The sequence below is a fragment of the Eretmochelys imbricata genome, chromosome 11 (assembly GCF_965152235.1).
Source record: "Eretmochelys imbricata isolate rEreImb1 chromosome 11, rEreImb1.hap1, whole genome shotgun sequence".
Classification (NCBI taxonomy): Eukaryota; Metazoa; Chordata; order Testudines; family Cheloniidae; genus Eretmochelys; species Eretmochelys imbricata.
The window spans coordinates 83,244,687-83,259,943 of NC_135582.1; the positions used below are offsets into that span (position 1 = coordinate 83,244,687).

Below are 15,257 nucleotides of genomic sequence, written 5' to 3' on the forward strand. Positions count from 1 at the left end.
GGGATGGAGAGGGGAGAGTGGCAGGTGGGGGTTAGGGGAAGGGCCAGAGAGGAGAGAGCGGCAGGTGGGGGGGGGCAGGGAGCAGAGAGGAGAGAGCGACAGGCGGGGGGAGCCAGGGGGCAGAGGAGAGAGCGGCGAGTTGAGGGGAGGAGGGAAGGGGCTGGGGTCGGAGAGGAGCAAGCAGCAGGCGGGTGGGGCCAGGGGGCAGAAAGGAGCGAGCAGCAGGCAGGGTCTCAGGGGGAAGAAGCTGAGCAGGGGCGAGCCTGGGGATGCAGGCAGAGGCAGGAGGGGTAACATTCCAGGCACTGGGGCCCCTTCCAAGTGTGGGCCCGGTGCCACTGTAAACCCGGTACTGGACCTGCTGGCTACAACCCTGGCTGGGGTGAGATGAGCCAGAATCGGAGGACCTTACTCGCAGCACATTTGTGTAAGAGACCCAGCTTTTTCCTTCACTTAACGGACAGTTTGTCTCACTTTCACCAACCCTCACCTGCATGGGCGCCTCTTGGGATGTCCCTTTCTTCAGAGCCCCGGAGAGCCGGGACCCGCAGCTCTTCCCCCCGTTCCAGCCGGGCGACCGTGTCAGGTTTGGGTAGGGGGACTCCTGCTCGTGGGGTGAAATCAGCTGAGATCAGAGTGCACTCAGGATTTCTCACAAGGAACCGTCTCTGATTATAACCGGGCCCCACGCCATGAAGGGGGTTACACGGAATCCAAATGGATGGGAACGTGGCCACTGAACCCACTTGGCAAAAGCAGAGGTCTGCATAGGGTGGGGGGCATGGGGGGGGCAGGGGTTGTGTCCCATCCCAAGGAGGAATTTCCAGGATCTGTATGCTCTGGGGGACTTGCTGACTCAGACACGGCTGATATGAAACACTTGCCTGTGTCTGAACCTGCAGAAGCCAGGGCCCTTCCATAGATGGAGCAAGTCTCAGGAATTGAAAGCAGGAATTTTGTGTGCAAATGAGAATTAACACGCGCTGATAACTGTAATGCTTCTTGACAGCTGGAGGGATTGGGATGAATTAGCGTCTACATTACATTTCTGACTCCCCTGTCTCATGGGTGGTAGTGTGGAGGTGAAAGTCACTTTCCCTTGGGATCTGCAGCCTTTGGGACTCAATTCCCTGATGCGCCCATGGAAGAACCCCGAGCAGAAGTGAAACTGGGCATATCAGAAATCCCACAGCTTCTAATAAGTAAGGGGGCAGGAATCCCTGACCGAGCGAGGTCACGGTCTCAGAATTCTGTGACGTCCCCGTAGAGGGCTCTCTGACCGGGGTCCAGCTGAGCCCCCGGCCCCTGGGTGAAATACACAGCCACCTCCTCGAAGGTCACCGCTGTCTGTAACAAACTCAGAACCTGGTGCCCCAGCCACAATCCCATTGTAAATAGTGGAGGAGTGCCAAAAGAAGAGGAAGCTCTGGGAGGGGCAGCCACCCCTACCCTGCACAGAGAAGCCAGTTGGTTTCAAGGGCTGGAGGGAAAGAGAGAGCTCTTTATCCCCACCCCAGCAGAGGTGGTGGCGGGGGGCCTTACATTTATCTCACCCCTACTAGCCAGAGGACAGGAATCCCAACAATCTCTCGATTCCCAGCAGCTGGATCCGAAGAGACAGGGCATCTCCCTTCATGTTTCACAGCAGCCTTGGGCTGACAGGTTCAGGCTGCAGCAGTGGGAGTCTGGTCCATTTTCTCAGTCCTGTACAGGAAGGAGTTGTTTTCACTTCCAGAAATGGGCCCCTTCACCCTCCCCCCCACACCTGGCGGCATTCCAAAAATCAGGCCTAAGGCAGGACATGTAGCAGCAGGTTTGCACCGTCCTATCCCCACCATCACAGACCCACCAGCAGGCCCCTGAAAATCTCTCACCCGAGCCAGCTACGCCTCCGCCATTTCCCCGCCACTTCCCCGGGGAGAACAGAGAGACCTGCCGTGAAAAATGAGTGTTATTCGGCAGCCGGTCAGGGTGGGAGGGCGAATGTGGAGGTTTCCGACGGGGCTTTAGTCCATTTCACAACCGCATTCTCCCCACCAGTCCCCAGCTTTTTCCCTGCAGACAGGAGCTCGAGACGCGGCCATGATGGGAAAACCCTTGGTCACTTTATTGTGGTGCGCACACGAAGCCTCCCACCAGGACCGAAGTCACCGAGACCATCTCAATAAGGCTGCGATTCCGTGACTTCCACAGGCCAGTGCAGCTGGCCACAGGCCTGGCCCCGGGCAGCTGGCTGTGGGGAGCGCCTGAGAAGTGGCTGGTATGGCTGACCCCGGGGAGCGCCGGAGCAGCATCCGTCCCCGAGGGTGGCTGGAGCAGTGGGCTTGGGGGCAGCCGTGGGGGCCTCAGAGCAACAGCCTGCTGGGCAGGCAGCCCCCACCGCTGGAGCAGGGGCCGTGGGGAGCAGTGGGGCTCAGGACTAGAGCTTCAGTCGGGGGATTTATAGCAAAAGCCAGAGACAGGTCACAGGCCCTGAGTTTTTGTTTATTACTGTGACCTGTCCAGGACTTTTGCTAAAAACACCCCGACTGAATCTCAGCCTCACATATTAACCCTTCGCAGGCACACAGTCCCCGAGCCGACTGCTAGAAAGGAGCAGGATCCAAAGAGCCGCTTTGGGGGACCCCCCGGCCCTGTTCCAGGCAGCGCGTCCCCCAGCAGCAGGACCTGGCTTTTCTCCCCCCCCGTCCCGGCACTGCCCCGGGGCGGGGGGCTGCAGAGAATGGGGGGGGGGGAGCGGAGCCGGGAACCTCCCCCCGCCCCATGGCTCCCGCTGCCTCCGCCCCTCACCTGCGGGCTCCGGGTGGGGGCGGGCAGTGCCCGGGGCTGCGTCCCCCCGGCCGGGCCCAGAGGGGGGGTCCGTGCCGGGCTCTCCCGCACCCCCCGCGGGGACCAGCAGCGGCTCCGCCCGGCTGTGAGCCCAGCCCACAATGGAGGCAGCCGCGGGCTCCGTGTCCCGTGGAAACGGGTCCCTGGGCAGGAAGTGAATCGGATTCACTGCAGCGTTCAGCCCGGCCCCGCCCGTGTCCCGCAACCCCCCCGCTGCTGCTGGCCCGGCCCGGCCCGGCCCAGGCCCGTCTCCTCGCGGGGACCCCCCCGCGCCGGGCAAAGGTGAGCGAGACTCGGTCCCCGCCTACCGGGGGGGGGGCGGGTTATGGGGCGCCGGGGGCGGACCCCCCCTTGGGCCCCCCGGCCATTTCAAACAGCCCGGCCCCCCCCTGCCGCCGCCGGGCCTCGCTCCGCGTGGGTGCGGACCGCTGGGGGTGGGTCTGGGCCCCAGCCCCCTGCGGCCAATGGGAACCGGTGGGGGCGGTGCCTGGGGGCAGCTGGGCTGGAGACCCCCCGGCCCGCCCCGCCTAGGAGCCCCAGGAGAGCTCCACACACCCCCTCCCCGAGTCTGCACCCCCCACCCCTTTCCCACCCCCCTCCAACCCCCAAACTCCCTCCCCGAGTCTGCACCCCCCACCCCTTTCCCACCCCCCTCCAACCCCCAAACTCCCTCCCCGAGCCTGCACCCCCCTCCCCTTCCCCAAACTCCCTCCCAGAGTCTGCACCCCTCACCCCTTTCCCACCCCCCCTCCGGCCCCCAAATTCCCTCCCAGAGCCTGCACCCCTCACCCCTTTCCCACCCCCCCTCCAGTCCCCAGATTCCCTCCCAGAGCCTGCACCCCCCAAACCCTTTCCCACACACCCCTCCGGACCCCAAACTCCCTCCCAGAGCTGAGAGCCCTAAGGGCCAGTCTGGATCTGAGCAGTGGGAAATTGGGGCCCTGGGTCGGGGTGGCATTCTCCTCCGCCTGGGATGTTCTGTGCACATTAGACATTTGTGGGCTGTCACGGAATGGGAATTTTCTGTAATATTTTGTATGAATACTGTGTGTTCCTCAGTTTCCCCTACATGCTGCACAGTTAACTAGGTCGTGGGACCCAGAGATTCAGCTGTGATGGATGCCAGCTGTGGGGTCTCGGCCCCATGTCTGTGGAGGGTCGGAGAAGATAATGGCCACTCCAATTACTGACAGGTTTCAGAGTAACAGCCGTGTTAGTCTGTATTCGCAAAAAGAAAAGGAGTACTTGTGGCACCTTAGAGACTAACCAATTTATTTGAGCATAAGCTTTCGTGAGCTACAGCTCACTTCATCGGATGCATACCGTGGAAACTGCAGCAGACTTTATATATACACAGAGAATATGAAACAATACCTCCTCCCACCCCACTGTCCTGCTGGTAATAGCTTATCTAAAGTGATCATCAGGTTGGGCCATTTCCAGCACAAATCCAGGTTTTCTCACCCTCCACCCCCCCACACAAATTCACTCTCCTGCTGGTGATAGCCCATCCAAAGTGACAACTCTTTACACAATGTGCATGATAATCAAGTTGGGCCATTTCCTGCACAAATCCAGGTTCTCTCACCCCCTCACCCCCCTCCCAAAAACCACACACACAAACTCACTCTCCTGCTGGTAATAGCTCATCCAAAGTGACCATTCTCCCTACAATGTGCATGATAATCAAGGTGGGCCATTTCCAGCACAAATCCAGGTTTTCTCACATCCCCCCCACCCCCATACACACACAAACTCACTCTCCTGCTGGTAATAGCTCATCCAAACTGACCACTCTCCAAGTTTAAATCCAAGTTAAACCAGAACATCTGGGGGGGGGGGGTAGGAAAAAACAAGAGGAAATAGGCTATCTTGCATAATGACTTAGCCACTCCCAGTCTCTATTTAAGCCTAAATTAATAGTATCCAATTTGCAAATGAATTCCAATTCAGCAGTTTCTCGCTGGAGTCTGGATTTGAAGTTTTTTTGTTTTAAGATAGCGACCTTCATGTCTGTGATTGCGTGACCAGAGAGATTGAAGTGTTCTCCGACTGGTTTATGAATGTTATAATTCTTGACATCTGATTCGTGTCCATTTATTCTTTTACGTAGAGACTGTCCAGTTTGACCAATGTACATGGCAGAGGGGCATTGCTGGCACATGATGGCATATATCACATTGGTGGATGTGCAGGTGAACGAGCCTCTGATAGTGTGGCTGATGTTATTAGGCCCTGTGATGGTGTCCCCTGAATAGATATCAGGAGAGTGAGTTTGTGTGTGTATGGGGGTGGGGGGGATGTGAGAAAACCTGGATTTGTGCTGGAAATGGCCCACCTTGATTATCATGCACATTGTAGGGAGAAAAGAAAAGGAGTACTTGTGGCACCTTAGAGACTAATCAGTTTATTTGAGCATGAGCTTTCGTGAGCTACAGCTCACTTCATCAGATACATACCATGCAGTTGATAGATTTCCACTCCATACGGCTAAATGCAGTGCCTTGCATAATGACAGGTTTCAGAGTAACAGCCGTGTTAGTCTGTATTCGCAAAAAGAAAAGGAGTACTTGTGGCACCTTAGAGACTAACCAGTTTATTTGAGCATGAGCTTTCGTGAGCCACAGCTCACTTCATCAGATACATACCTCATTGTAGGGAGAATGGTCACTTTGGATGAGCTATTACCAGCAGGAGAGTGAGTTTGTGTGTGTGGTTTTTGGGAGGGGGGTGAGGGGGTGAGAGAACCTGGATTTGTGCAGGAAATGGCCCAACTTGATTATCATGCACATTGTGTAAAGAGTTGTCACTTTGGATGGGCTATCACCAGCAGGAGAGTGAATTTGTGTGGGGGGGTGGAGGGTGAGAAAACCTGGATTTGTGCTGGAAATGGCCCAACCTGATGATCACTTTAGATAAGCTATTACCAGCAGGACAGTGAGGTGGGAGGAGGTATTGTTTCATATTCTCTGTGTATATATAAAGTCTGCTGCAGTTTCCACGGTATGCATCCGATGAAGTGAGCTGTAGCTCACGAAAGCTCATGCTCAAATAAATTGGTTAGTCTCTAAGGTGCCACAAGTACTCCTTTTCTTTTTCCAATTACTGAGACCTTTGGTACCTAGCACCTAACGACCATGGGTGGCCGACCCCTCAGCAGAAAGCCAGCTGGGTGTAACCAGTTGGGGAGCAAAGGGCTCAGGAGGGGTCAGGTAGAGGGTTGCAGCGTGTGGGTGGCCGGAAGTTGGGACAAAAGGGGTCCGAGGGCTAAGGGCTTACCACGCTTGTAGCTCTCTGTGCTAACCAAGGACTGTCTGCTCTGTGGTCCAGCCAGCTAACAAACCCTTCTGCTGTCCCTGCAGATGTTTGCAGAAGGGTGAACACTCCCTTTGGGGCACAAGGCTCTCCCTGGTGTCCAACCCAGGTGGACTCGCTGAAGGGGGCTCCCGAAGTGAAGCAGGGGGGCTGAAGACTCCAAGGTTCAGTCGCAGGAGGCAGTCGAGCCACGTCACTTACCCTAGTCACAGAGTGAGACACTAAGTGGGTCTGGCACCATGAAGGGGCCTGCCCAGGGACTGTGCCGGAGGCCCTGTGGGAACACTGGGATCCAGGATCCCCATGGAGCCGGAGTTGACCTGTGTCATGCAGTAAACCCTGCAGGGAGGCACCGCCTAGCGGGCTCCTCTGGGGGCTGCAAGCGTCTGGGCCTGGGTGCAGGGTTCAGGCCCAGCTACATACACAAAGGGAGAAGGTCCAGGCAGGGGGCACGGGAACCAGGAGGGGATGCTGGCAGGGCATTCGGGCTGAGCTGAGGTGCCCGGGAAGCAAGCAGATTGGCCCTGGGACATAGGCCCAGCTACCCCCTGGGAGCCCTGACGACGCTACAGGATGCCAGGGAGGCCGCTTCAACTTGCTGGCTGGGCTGAGAGGTCCTGGGGGGCAGGGCCCATCTCCAGAGCTGGGTGTGGGGCACCATGGGCTCTCTGGGGATAGCTTCCGTCCTTTTGTTCTGCACCTGAGCACTCGGGGGTCCTGGGCATGACTGGGGTTTCTCGGCCCTGCGGTAATCCAGCCATAGTCTGGGCTGTGGATGTGAAGCGGGTTCAAGCAAGGCAGGGAATTTTAGTCAGGACTCCTGGGTTCTATTCCCAGCTCTAGGAGAGGGGAGTGGAGTCTAGTGGGTGAGAGCAGGGGGGCTGCACCGACCAGCCTGTTACAAGTTAGAACAGCAGCCCCGAGCCACGCTGAGAAGAGATGGACAAATTCCTGGCCAGACACTTGCTACTGTGTGCTGTGTCTGCACGGCGGGGCCCAGAGCGGTGCCACTCCGCCAGCAGGCCATTGTGGGGCAAGGAATAGGACATGGGGGCCTTCGCCCTCCTGGGGATGCCAGCTCCAATCTGCTGTTAGTGGGCTGGCAGGTGGAGAGTGGGGCGGAGTGGGACTTTTCTGTAATATTTTGTATGAATACTGTATGCACCTCAGTCTCCCCTATATGCTGCATCGGTGGGGGGGAAAAGTCTGTTTACTCTATGCAGGGGCCCAGTGACCCAGAGCTGTACAGACTTTCTGCCTCTCAGGAAGGAGGCTGAGCGACAATACTCTGGCCAAGAACAAAGGACTGAGGAGGAGCAAAACTAGAGACAAAGAGGGGAACGGGATAAAGACGCACAGAGCAGGACCTAAGGGGGCCACGCAGCTTGGCTGGGGCTCGGAGATCCCGCAAAGGAACTCTGCTGTAACTTCCGTTTCCTTGAGCTGTGTCGGCCTGCGCTGAGTTCCAGTCACCGAATAAACCCGCCTGCTTTGCCAAGGCTGGCTGAGTCCCTGCAAGTACTGAACGGGGGGAATCGCTCCCTTTGGGGGTTCAAGCCTCACAGAGGGCTCCAACCCAGATGGACTTGCTGAAGGAAGATCACGGTGTGAAGCAGGGCTGCTAAGCGGTGACACCATGTGGCTTTCCCTGAAGGTAGCGTGGGGCCCTCTGGGAGGGTCTGACACTTCGAAAGGATCTCCCAAGCTCAGTTCCAAGTCTGGGCCAATGAACCAAACCTGTGGAGACATGACAGGGGGGTGCAGAGAGGAGAGAGCCCAGGAGCTCAAGTGCTGGGGTCCTGGGGTTCAATTTCTGGCTCTGCAAGTGACTCCATGTCCAGTCACTAAATTCTCTGGGCCTCCCACCCCAGCTGTGCCAGTGGGACAATGGCCTGACCTGGCCTAGCCCTGCCCTGCCCCGCCCCATGGTGGGTGGCGGGTGAATGCAGCAGAGATGGGGAGGGGCTGAGACTGGGGGCTTAGAAGCCCCGTAGGGAGATGGATGGTGCGAGCAGTGAAAAGGCCAAGCTGTGCCTGACTCATGGAGACTGAGCCCCCCTGGAGTCTCAGTGGGATGATGGACCCTCTGACCCCCATGGCATGGGGTCCCTCAGCAGTTCCCCCAACAGTGCAGACCCCTGCTGTGAGAATCACACTAGGACTTCCCGGTGTCAGGGAAAGGCAGCTACAAGGAGCACGGTGCCCCCCTGCATTGTGGGGGTGCATTGGACCAGCACTAATTGCGAGGGGAGAGCGCCCATACCCCACGCCCTGCAGCACAGGCCCCCCTAGGGCTGCGCTGGTGCAAGGACTGCAAGGGAAGAGCACCCCCTCCTAAGTCACCTTCAGCTCACTGGTTTCCATTCAGATCCCCAGCCAAGGAGGGACCAGACCAAACCCTGCTCTACTGGCAAGTGGGGACACGACCCAGCGGAACCGGGGGGGGGCATGGCCCCTCTTTTTAACACCCCTGCACAGGGGTGCCATTCAGAGGCAATGTGGAGGGTCATGTGGGGAAATGTGCTCCACATTTCTGCCAGAGCTTGCTGGCCCTGCTGGGTCCCTCAGTGGCAGCTGCTGGAGCTGGTGAGGGGTGCCCCTGAGGGCATGGTAGGAGAACAGCTGGGAACTGCAGGGAGGGGAAACTGAGGCTAAGTGGGGGCTGCCTGGGGGGGACAAACCTTTAAATTGTGACCCCCACTATCAGCAGTTGGGTCTTGGCCCCCCACTTCTAGAAAGTTTCCTGCACCCTTGCCAGCTACGGTCGCCTGCCCTGGGGAAAACTCAGGCAGGATCTGGGGGCTCCTGGGGCTGCTGTTGTGCTCGCAGCTGGGGCTGGCAAGGGGAGGAGCCATGCATGGGTGGGCTGCAGGAGGGGCAGGGCCACTTGACCAAATATGCAGATACTGGTGCCAGCGGAGCATTGTGGGAATCGGAGAGGGGGGAGACTGTGCTTTGTTTAGGCCCGCGATGCTTCGCGAGGGCTGAGGAAGCATATAGGCTGCGATTGGACGTGGTGCGAGGCATGCCAAGGACTAGGAATCCTGGTGCCATAGGTGGAGTATATGGCGCACACAGTCAACTGCGACCGGGAATCGTCATCACCAGCGAGCCCTGGCAGAAGAGTGAGTGTCCAGAGAATTGCTTAATGTTATGTTTGGTTGATGTGGTAACTCATGGTGTTGGATGCTATTAGGTGGGTGAGGATCATCTGCTTAGAACACATCACTGGACATAAGCAATACCAGGAGAGATGAGCTGGAGTGCCAATGGAAAATGCAGTTAGTAATTAACTGAAATACTTCCCTAGTGGGTTGTATTTTCTAAATGGACAACCTACCTATATTCTGTAATACTGAGGGACAGTCTTCACTCATTGATATATTTGCTTCCCACAGCCAAGTCTCTGTATAACTTTTCATGAGTGATGTACCTAAATACTTTGATGTTAATACCTAAAGTGTATTGTTAAATTTATCCACCTTAATTTGGATTGTTGCTGATTATGTACTATGTGTACCTTATTACGTTTAAAACAAACTTCATAATTGTGGATAATCTAAGCACGATACTCAGATGTACAGACACGCTTTTCTTAACCTGTGTTCTGTATAATTTTTTAACATTAGCTTTAATAAAAAATTTAAATCTGTTCTTATCAGTTTAATATTTGATATGTTCTCTATTTGAGAACTGTATATTAAATGGATTTTTGAAACAGGGAGCTGGATTAGGGGCTTACTCCATCCATCCCATGAATCAATCTGGTATTGCAGTGTTTCCAGGAGTGATGTACTTTCCATCCGGGAGAATCTTCTGGTTAAAAGAAAGTGAAAAATATTTCTTATGTTAGTGTCTGCTTTGTAATGCTCATATATTACTCATTTATTTTGGGTTGGTTATTTATATTTTGTTTGTAATTGGGTCTCTCGCGTTGGGGGACTGCTTTTCTTACATTTACTATGGTTTATAGATCACTGAAGTGGCTCTCTTCTTATTTTATTCTCTGTCTGTGCTCGCACGGATCCCCTTCATGCACTTTCCAAACGTGTGTGGTTTGGATCAGGGTTTCATCTGTGTCCCCATGGGAGAGAATGTGGTGGCAGCGGGGCGAAGCTTTGGGGAAAGGGAGGGTTTAGGGGCGGGACTAGGGGGAAGGTGTGGCGCGAGGCTAAGCGCTTGGGGAGAAGGGGAATTGCGAAGGCAGGGGGAATGGGCGTCGTAAGGCTGGAGCCTCATGGGGAAGGCATGGGGCAGGGCCTGGGGGAAGGCATGGGGCGTCAGAGGACTCATGGAATGGGGTGGAGCGGGCTGGCATGGGGTAGGAGGGCCACTGTTCGGGCACTGGTGGGCCCCCCACTTTTACAGACCAGAAATTCCATCACGCTGACCTGCACCTACCCCGCCACCAGAAAACTGCCCTCAGCATGATGTCCCTGCACAGCACAGCTCTCTATTCCTGTTTTCCTGAGCTGAGTGCAAAAACTGGGGGTCAGTGCAGGGCAGGCATCTGGGTAGTGGCTAGACAAGGCGCTGGACTCGTGTTGAGCGAAGCTGTAAGTGTCTGCCACACGCTGCTGGACTGGTTCAGATAGCTGTGTCAGGGCCCAAAGGGGCACCGGGCTCCGGCTTAGCGCTGGCCCAGTCTCTTTGACCTGTTGCTGTAAGTGCTGACGCTGACAGATGGCATTACATGTCAGTGGGCGGGTTATGCACATTAGCATTCCCAGGAGCCAGGGAAGCCGGCCACATGAATTAAACGAAGCAGGCGGAAGGAATTCTCTGTCTGCGAGCAGAATCCTGTGCGGAGAGTTCTTGCTTTGAAGGGTTGTAGGGGAGTGATTTTGGGGCAGTGATTGTCACTTAGTTCCATAGTTCTCAAAGTCTTGTTAATGCTGCCTGGTGTCCGTCTGCGAGCTGCTCCTGGTGGTGTAGAAAGCGGCGGGAGCAGGAGGGCTGCGTCGTGTTGCAGTTCTCAGCTCCTCGGAGCAAAGACCAAGGGTAAGTAGTCTCTTGGTCTATCAAAGGCTGTGACCAAGTGTCTTGATGTTTGGTCTCTTGGCCTTGAGATGAAAACCTTGTCTGTGTCTCTTGGACTGTGAAACATAAACGTTATCTTTTAAGTTACATGTGTTCTTACCAGTGTGATATCTGATCTGTTCTCCACTGGAGAGCTGTGTGTTGGTGGTGGAGTAGGGGCTTGCTCTGTGCATTACACAAGTCAGCCTGGTATTGCAGCGCTTCCAGGAGCGATGCCTCTCCCAGCTGAGAAAATCTTTCGGTTCAAAGAAAGTGAAAAGTGAAAACAATTGTGGGGTCAGTGTCGGGATTGTGAGGTTCCCATGTTTTGTCTTTGTTTCAGGCTGGTTATTAGTGTTTGTTTTTATCTGGGATCTTAGAATTGGGGGCTTGCTGCTTTTAGTTTTGTGTTACAGTCGGTTGTAGATCACTTAAGTGTCTCTCTTCTTATTTGTTTGTCTGTTGGTGTTCACACTGCTCTTCTACGTGCACTTTCCAAAAGTATGTGGTTTGGAACAGCTGTTCATCTGTGTACCCCTGAAAGAGACATTTTTGACCCTTTCCCCTTGGGAAAATATCGTTGTTTCAGTGTAAGGAACAGTCTCTGTCAATGGTTTCTCCAGACTAGGAGCAGAAGAGGAGAAAGATTTGAGTCAGAGTGGTAGAGTTTCAGGCCACAAGAAACTGCCAGATAATCTGATCTGACCCCCTGCACGTCCCAGGCCACTACCCCCCACCCAGTGAGTGACCCCTGCAAAGAGCCCAATCATCTGGATGGGACCATCTGTACACTATTCTCTTGTCTGCCGCAGGCAGAGAGTAGGAGGGACTGAGGCGCACCGGATCCTGCGGCCCCTGCAATGGCAGGGAATTGATTTGGGAGATACACCCAGAGGATTTGAGCAAGCGACCCAAGGTCCCTACAGTAAAATCCCTTCCCGAGCCCCAAAAATGGCAATCCATCAGTTTGACCCTGACCATGTGAGCAAGACACACCAGGCAAATATCTGAGAAAGATCAAATATTGAGCCAGTGGGTCCATGGCCAATCTCTGATGATTCAGAGTCCTACACTGTGCTGGGTTCTCAGTGACTTGCATTAACTCAGGAGAGAGCGAGATAAAGAAAAGAGAGAGGGGGCCCCCAGAGCTAAGCGCTGCAGAGCAGAGACTCCCACACTGGGCATCCCCTTCCAAGGAAGGCTGTTACTTGGGACTGGAACCTGTTCTCCGAATCCCACTCCATCTCTCCCAGCTCTCTCTCCCCTTCCTTCTCAGTTCAGCCCCAGGTGAAAGTTTCCCCCCTAAAATTGGGATCCCAGCCCCACCCCAAGATGCTGGTTGGTCCATGACGGGGTTTTACTCCTCAGGGACCGAAATCAAGCAGTCCAAGAATGGGGAGACTGGGCCTTCCAGATCCTGGTGATGATGGAGATGAGCTCCCAGCCCGGAGGTGTCTACACCTGGCAGGTGGAGCACATCAGCCTGCAGCGCCCCCTCTTACTAGGGAAAGAGACTCTGAACCTGGCACATTCCCTGAGCCCTTGGGGCACCCCTAGCTCTGTGGAGCCCTCGGGAGACATGGGCATGTCTCAGACCTGTCCCCATCCCTAGGGGCAGAGAGCAGGGACGTTACAAAGGGAAGGAGAGGCTGGGCTTAGCCCAAACCACCCGTGCTCTTCTATTCACAGAGGCTCAGGCCGACTCTGCCAGGGACAAGATGCTGGCTGGGGTCGAGGCTCTGTGCTGTGGTTGGTCTTCATGGTCCTGGGATTGCTCGTCCGCCTGAGGAATAAGAAAGGTGAATGGCTCCGGGACAGCACTGCGGCACCAGGAAATGACTCCCCAGTGGAGCCATGATGAAATCGCACTGGAGGGTTTCACTAGAATTTTGATTCACCACAATTTACTTTAGCTTCCCCTTCCAGCATGAATCAAGTTCTCTAGTGACCAAGGAGCTTCCTGCCCATCTCTCTGCCCACGGCCAGGAAGTGTGGGGCTAATCCCAGCTCCTGGCTTCCCATAAATCTGAGTCAGACCATTCCGATTCAGAGCTACAGTTGTGGCCCTCCTGGCCTCCCCTCCCGGTCTCCTCTCTAGCCCCCCACACTCCTGGAACGGCACGGAGTTGCAGGCACAGTTGGTGGTGTCTGTAAATCAGCCAAGTTCTCTCTAGTTATGAAACAAATACACTTCCCCCATTAAAAATATGGAGACCAAACTCACATGAGAAACGCAACAGCAATCCCACCCCTGAATTCTGAGGCTTATTTATTGTACCCTCTACAGTGTCTCCCTTTTTGCCTCAATGCATAAAAAGCATGTAATAACTTGCAGGTCAAAAGGCCGAGTGCATGACGCCTGCGTTTCTGTTACGTACGTGGGCGGTGCACACGCACGCACGCTGCTTATTTTCCCAATGAGCCATAAGATCTCGTTCACCCGCTGTCCAGCCGTACAGCGCTCTTCCGAAAAGCACCAGAATCTCCCTTAAATGAAACGAAGAGAACGGGAGGGGCTGGAGCTGAACTTTGACTCCACCTTGTTCTCCGCTCGCCCCACTAACAGGAGCTGATGCCTCTCCCCTGGCTCCCTGCCAGCTCCTGAATTCGATCCCACCCTGGCGAGTGCAGAACCTGGTGGGCTGGGAGCCCAGGAGTGACACTGCTGACCAGTATTGCCAACTTCGAGAGATCAAAAAGCGTGCATCAGACCCCCTCCCCAAAATCAGGAGATTGGCCCCCAAATCGTGAGATTTTATGAAAAAAGATTATACTGGGTTTTTAGGTCAGCCTCTTGATTTCTGAACTCCCCCTGCCCCCCGCCCCCAGGGTGTGCACATGTGATGATTAGTGTTGCCCACTCCCACGTGTACTGGGGAAGAGGAGTTTGGCCCCTGCTCCAGGAGCTCTCACCCCCAAATCTGCCCCTCTCCTGCCCAGCAATTAATTCTGTCCCCCCATCAGTTCTGACCCCCAACCGCCCTCAATTTAACTCTCCCTCAGTTCAGTCCCTCAGCCCCTACCCCCCCGCACACAGCACCACCCTCAGTTCACCCTCCCAGCACTCACACCATCTACTCACACCCTCAATACAGCCCCTGCCACCCCATCAGCCCTCACCTTCCTCACTTCGGCTGTAAGGATTAGGGCTTTTCCTCTAGCCACGTGACTTATGAGGAGAGGCTGAGGGAACTGGGATTGTTTAGTCTGCGGAAGAGAAGAGTGAGGGGGGATTTGATAGCTGCTTTCAACTACCTGAAAGGGGGTTCCAAAGAGGATGGCTCTAGACTGTTTTCAGTGGTAGCTGATGACAGAACAAGGAGTAATGGTCTCAAGTTGCAGTGGGGGAGGTTTAGGTTGGATATTAGGAAAAACTTTTTCACTTGGAGGGTGGTGAAACACTGGAATGGGTTACCTAGGGAGGTGGTGGAATCTCCATCCTTAGAGGTTTTTAAGGCCCTGCTTGACAAAGCCCTGGCTGGGATGATTTAGTTGGGGCTTGGTCCTGCTTTGAGCAGGGGGTTGGACTAGATGACCTCCTGAGGTCTCTTCCAACTCTGATGTGCTATGATTCTATGAAGCCTGAGGACTTTGTCTGCAGCCAGATTAGGAGAGCAGCAGCCATGAGCTATTACATCCTCGCATCCCATCTAAACTATATTAAAACAGGGTAATATCGGGCTGTTAGGAAGGCTCCTGTCCTAATGGCACCCACCATCACCAGATAAAGGACCAGATAAAGGAACAGACCTTAAGGCGGTTAAAGAAAACTTAGTTTGACGCATTCTGTCTGGCAGGCAATCACTTATAAATAGTTGTGGGTGTAAAATCCCCATTTCTTTATGGTTTTGTCTTTATGGTCCCCACTTCTCTATTGTTTTCTCTCTGGTCTCTGTCTGGTTCTTTGATTGTTTTTGTCTGTGACATGGCTCATTTTGCGAGGTGTGAATTAATTAAGGTGGTGAATTAATTAAGGTGGTAGGATTGGTTAGAGAATTTTGTTACACTATGTTAGGATTGGTTTGTAACATTTTAGTACAATGATTGGTTACAGTACAGCTAAGCAAGGCTCAAGTTTCACTATCTAAAGTGGG

At 54.7% G+C, this 15,257-nt stretch overlaps 1 pseudogene; it reads left to right on the forward strand.

The window, feature by feature from the left end:
* The first annotated feature begins 9,769 nt into the window (after positions 1–9,769).
* On the forward strand, positions 9,770–9,945 carry LOC144272513 (U2 spliceosomal RNA; annotated as a pseudogene).
* The last annotated feature ends 5,312 nt before the right edge of the window (positions 9,946–15,257 follow it).